The sequence below is a fragment of the Epinephelus fuscoguttatus genome, linkage group LG13 (assembly GCF_011397635.1).
Source record: "Epinephelus fuscoguttatus linkage group LG13, E.fuscoguttatus.final_Chr_v1".
In the NCBI taxonomy this organism is placed as follows: domain Eukaryota; kingdom Metazoa; phylum Chordata; class Actinopteri; order Perciformes; family Serranidae; genus Epinephelus; species Epinephelus fuscoguttatus.
In genome coordinates this window covers 1,002,789-1,009,225 of record NC_064764.1, presented here as the reverse complement: position 1 = coordinate 1,009,225, position 6,437 = coordinate 1,002,789, and positions in this window count along the sequence as shown.

Genomic DNA, 6,437 nt, shown 5'->3' with positions numbered 1-6,437 from the left:
TTTCCTCACATTCACTGCTGCTCGTTACTCTGTACTTGTTACTTCCTGCTGTGCATTACAAAAACGTTTTTTAACATATTTCTGTCTCTTACACACAGAACTGATACAGCATGTCTGGGTTTGAAGAGTGTATTTGATTTGCGTGAGAACCATGATATATTTGAGCAGAGTCCTGGTTGTGAGAAGCAGCACATTGTAAAGTAGCTGCCTAGGAGAGGGCAGACGAAGAGTAGAGTGGAAACCATCTGTGTGTTCCAATACCAAAACTACCAAACTGTATAGTATGCCAGAAAAAGATTTAGCATGTCCCAATACACTGTGTCAAATGCAGAATGCCAAAAATACCAGGATGTCCATCCAGTCACATTTTGCAGTATGAAAGCCAGCATGCTTTTCTGGCTATTCTGACCCACAATCCTCTGCACAGCAGAATATGTGTCACTTTGACTGGGCTCCAAACAAATGACAGCATGCTGACAGCTGAAAGAAGCCTAATGACACATGACGTCTAATTTAATTTACTGATAACCAGCGGAATAGAAAGTTACTGTAGAAATAACAATTGTTAAGATGAACAAAATAATCATAAACAACCGAAGGGGTGTAACTGACAATAATGTTCTTCTTGTTGTGAATGTAGTTTTTTAGAATCTGCAATATATGCAGTTAGCTCTTACAAGTTACCTCAGGATGAGTGAAACTGCAAAAATGAGTGTCATACTGGCTTGGGTGTCATCTGGGTCAGCAACTTCCCACAATTCATTGCAATACAGATGTGGTGGTGTAGTTTTTTTTCAATTGCCAACTTAAAAAACAAAACTTATGACTGTGTAAAATAGTTATTGATAGTTAGGCCTATTAAAATGCTACTTGAATTGTCTTGGCCAGAAACTCAATCACATCATGATAGAGAAATCAAAATTCATTGTACTACTGCAGCCAAACAAGCCTGCGTAGTATAATAGGCTAGAAAATTGGCAGAGAAACAACTAAAGGTCATCTAATGTAAGTAATTTATTTGTTCATAGTCTGATCCTTATTTACAAACATTTCTGTTTGAGTGTGTAGCCTATGTTCAAGGTAGACATGTACAAACATCATTTTGTTCAGTCACGAAAAAGCCTGTACATGGGATTTATAACCTGTTCTCTGCAGTGACAGAGGAGCACATACTATTCATCAGCTTGCTTGAAGAACATAACAGTAGCAAACACCTTGTACATGACTAGTTACCATTTGAACATTTCTATTGCAACAGGTGAATCAGATTTGAGGCCTGTTTATCAGCAACTTGCAACTTGTCTCTGCCCTTCACAGACTCTAGGTGATGACAGTGAACACGTCACAGTACGTACATCAGTCCTCAAGGACTCAGTCCACAAGTCCAGAGGGTGGACATTTGGATTCAGCCCGCATCTGGGCTCTCGAGTTCTCTGCAGCTGGGCAATGACTGTAATGGCACTGTCGCAGCAGCTACCTTTATGTATTAAGATAAGATAAGATACACCTTTATTGATCCCACAATTGAGAAATTCCAGTGTTACAGCAGTCAAGGGTAAAGAGTCAAATTAAAGATTTCAATATTTAAAAACTTAAAAAACTAGGCATGCAGAAAAAAGTACAAAAAATACAAGAAACAGCAATAAATAATAATGATGAGCAGTGGATTAAAAAGTGAGCAATGGATTAAAGTGAACATACACTGAACAAAAATATAAACGCAACACTTGTTTTTGCTCCCATTTTTCATGAGCTGAACTCAAAGATCTAAAACATCTATACACATAAAAGACCATTTCCCTCAAATATTGTACACAAATCTGTCTAAATCTGTGTTAGTGAGCACTTCTCCTTTGCCAAGATAATCCATCCCACCTCAGGTGTGGCATATCAAGATGCTGATTAGACAGCATGATTATTGCACAGGTGTGCCTTAGGCTGGCCACAATAAAAGGCCACTCTAAAATGTTATAGTTGCAATCAAAATTATTCAAGCCCCATTGCATATTAGTTCAGGGGTGCTTGAGACAGAACACATAAATACCTGGACTGGCTAGGGTTTTGTTGAGAGTGACGTTTGATTGCATGTTAGAAATATGGCTAAGTCAAAAGAATTGTCCAGAAAGTTCAGAGAAGAAATCATTGCCTTGTACAAACAAGGAAAAGGATACAAAACAATAGCAAAAGCTCTGAATGTTCCTAGAGATACAGTTGGAAGCATAGTTCGCAAGTTCAAAGTTAAAGGAACAGTGGCTACACTACCTGGACGTGGCAGAAAGAGGAAACTATCAGCGGCTGCCACCAGATTCCTGAGGAGGCAAGTGGTCAAAAACCCTCGAGTGACTGCAAAACACCTGCAGCAAGACTTGGTGGCAGCAGGCACTGAGGTTTCAGTTTGTACAATAAGGCGCATACTAAACACCGAAGGGCTCCATGCCCGGACTCCAAGACGTACACCACTACTGACCCAAAAGCACAAGAAAAGTCGGCTCCATTATGCTCAAAACCATATAAATAAGCCACAGAAGTTTTGGAATTCTGTTCTGTGGAGTGATGAAACAAAACTGAAACTTTTCGGGCCTATGGAACAGCGGTATGTCTGGAGGAAGAAGAATGAAGCATATGCTGAAAAGAACACCCTGCCTACAGTGAAGCATGGCGGTGGCTCAGTGATGCTCTGGGGCTGCTTTGCTGCCTCTGGCACTGGAAACCTGCAGCGTGTGGAGGGCACGATGGATTTAGTCAAATATCAGGAAATCTTAGGTAAAAACGTCATGCTGTCTGTGAGGAAGCTGAAGCTTGGGCGTCATTGGACCTTCCAACAGGATAATGATCCCAAGCATACCTCAGAGTCCACCAAGGCTTGGTTTCAGAAGAAGAAATGGAAGATTCTAGAGTGGCCGTCGCAGTCGCCTGACTTGAACCCCATAGAAAATCTCTGGTGGGATTTGAAGAAGGCGGTTGGAAAACGTACACCCAAGAATATTACTGAACTGGAAGCCATTGCCCATGAGGAATGGGCTAAGATTCCTCAGGAACGCTGTCTGAAGCTGGTGTCTGGCTATGCATCACGTTTGCAGCAGGTCATAACAGCAAAAGGGTGCTCTACTAAGTACTGACAATGCTTGTCATGAAGGGGTTGAATAATTTTGAGACTGCAGTAGTCATTAAAAGTAGCATTTTGTGTTGAATTTGGATCAAAACCCTTGTAATATTAGTTTCATTGAACTACTTAAACAGTTCTTGTGTAATTTGTTTATTGAAAACAGCTGAGAAATTGTATATTTTGCCAATAAGCCTAATATGCAATGGGGGTTGAATAAATTTGATTGCAACTGTAAGTTTTATCACACAGCACAATGCCACAGATGTCGCAAGTTTTGAGGGAGCATGCAATTGGCATGCTGACTGCAGGAATGTCCACATGGAGTTTATATTTTTGTTCAGTGTATTTAGTGCAAAGTGAATATTGAATGTGCAAATAAACAACGACATGGGGGACAACAATGCTTATAGTGGTGACCGTAAAATGTCCATAGTGTCCCTGAAGTGTCCATGGTGCAGTTTACTGTGAGCAGTGCTGGTTATGTAGCCTGACAGCAGCAGGCAGGAAGGACCTGCGATAGCGTTCCTTCACACACTTTGGGTGAATCAGTCTATCGCTGAAGGAGCTCTCCAGAGCTTTTATCTCCTCCTGCAGAGGATGGGAGTCATTAGTCCTCAGAGATGACAGCTTGGCTGTCATCCTCCTTTCTCCCACCACCTGCAGTCCAGAGAGCATCCCAGGACAGAGCTGGCCTTCTTGATCACCTTGTCCAGTCTCTTCCTATCTGCAGCCGAGACGCTGCTGCCCCAGCAGACCACTCCGTAAAAGATGGCTGATGCCACCACAGTGTCAAAGAAGGTCCTCAGGAGTGCCCCCTGCACTCCAAAAGACCTGAGCCGCCTCAGCAGGTAGTCTGCTTTGGCCTTTCCTGTATAGTGCTGTTGTGTGATTAGTCCAGTCCAGTTTATTGTTAAGATGAACACCCAGGTACTTATAAGATGTCACCATCTCAATGTCCTTTCCCTGAATGTTCACTGGTGTTGGGGGGAGGAGTCTGCGCCTGCGGAAATCCACCACCAGCTCTTTGGTTTTACCCGTGTTGATCTGAAGGTGGCTCCTCAGGCACCAGTCCACAAAGTCCTGATTCAGTTCTCTGTACTTCCTGTCGTCCCCATCTGTGATGAGGCCGACAATGGCAGAGTCGTCAGAGAACTTCTGCAGATGACAGGTGGGGGTGTCGTATGAAAAGTCTGCAGTGTAGAGGGTGAAGAGGAATGGTGCCAGCACTGTCCCCTGCGTGGCCCCTGTACTGCAGACAACCAAGTCTGATACACAATCCTGGGTCCTGACATACTGTGGCCGGTCCGTGAGGTAGTCCTGGATCCAGGATGTGAGGTGATTGGCCACCCCTATGTGCTCCAGTTTGTCCTTCAGAAGCGCAGGCTGTATGGTGTTGGCGCTGGAGAAATCAAAGAACATGATTCTCACAGAGCTTCCGGGCTTCTCCAGGTGGAAAAGAGCTCTATGCAGGAGGAAGATGACGGCGTCGTCCATCCCAATGCCAGGCTGGTAGGCAAACTGCAGCGGGTCCATTGAAGGGCCTACTGCTGGGCGGAGACGAGACTGGACCAGGCACTTATTATTATTGTTGTGACATCACAACTTCACAAGTCCTGATGGCTCATTTCAAGGCAGACAGTTTCTGACTGAGCATTTTGATACTCTTGACAGTTTTTATATAGCACCTATAGCTGCTTTATTATAAACAAGACAATATGGGACCTTTAAATCAACCTCTTTCATGCTAAATTGTCCAAATTATCAAGAATACCACAGCAAACAAAGTATATGGACACCTGGTATTAACCAGGTATTAACATACATTCTGGCTGATCCAATCTCAAGCGGACAGCGCTAAATACAAGTGTAAACAACCACCAAGAAGCAATGTGATCCGATCACTCTAACCACTTGCTGAGGTGGCCCGGGACATATTTGACCACATGTCTTTTATAGTGTAAACACTAATGCATCTTGATGCATTCGTGACAAGGGCGTGCAGGATGTGGTGGTTGTTTTGGTGACAGTGCACTAAAAGCTCCATAACTTGACCATTTTATGTCAAGTTGGCCTATGGAAGGAGACATGTTAAATTCTGCTGACAGCAATATTTCCAGCTGTACGCCCAGGGGGCTGCTGTGGCTCAGAGGTAGAGCGGGTCATCCACCAATCGAAAGATCAGCGGTTCCATCCCAGGCTCCTCCAGGCTGCATGTTGAAGTATCCTTGAGCAAGGTACTGAACCCTAAATTGCTCCCGATGGCTGTTCCATCGGTGTGTGAGTGTGTTAAAACTGAGTAGCAGGTGGCACCTTGTATGGTAGCCTCAGCCACCAGTGTATGAATGTGTGTGTGTGAATGGGTGAACGTGACTCGTAGTGTAAAAAGCGTTTTGAGTGGTCACTAGATGACTAGAAAGGCGCTATACAAATGCAGGTCCATTTACTAACACAACCTCCAACATGACTGGCAAGCATGCTACAGAGCAGCTAGCAAAAAGGTGTATGTTTTAACTGCACTGGGCAATAAGGAAATCTGAGCACAAGTGGTCAGCTGGAGACACATGATAGCACTGATGCAAATAGCGCTGTGTCTCGGCAGAAACCATTTGTGATTGGATCACTCAAAATGCATGTTAATACCAGGTCTAAACAGGCCTCTGTTTATAGACAGATTTGTCAACGGGATAATATCACAGCTGTGTAAGATGCATTCCTGTAGTTAAAATCAAAATGAAGGTTGAGTTTGAAGATGGGTACGGTCTGAGCAAGGGGCTGAAACAGGGGGGTTGGAACTAGGGAATGTACGATTGACCCCTGGCCCACATTTGTTTAAGTCACTGATAACTGCATTGTGGCTGCAGTGACACATTGCAAGATGGTCTCTAGTTTAGGTCTGCATTGGTCTCCACCAGTTATATTATTATTATATTATATTATTATTATTACATTGGTCTTTTTGGCTGTTAATGTTCCACTATGTTCATCAGCTAGTCTCTAACTGTCTGTCTGTTGTTTGCAGCTGACCAGGTAGTGCAGAGCTTGTCAGAATTTTTCAGTGAACACAGCTGCCTGCTGCTGCTGGAAACAAGGTTAGCGAGAGCGCTGAGGCTGAAACATACAAATCATTAAAGCTTCAGGTCATAAAACCAAAACAGTGAGCTGAAAGTTGCTAAAATGCTCTACAGAGCTGGGGAGAAAATCTCTATGAGGTCATCACAAAGAGCAATCCCTTTGACTCTACACACAGTCCTTAATACTTTGTCAACATAAAATAGTGATTAGTGATGCCCTTTTCATTTCAGTGAGTACTGTGTTTACGGGAGTATATTCC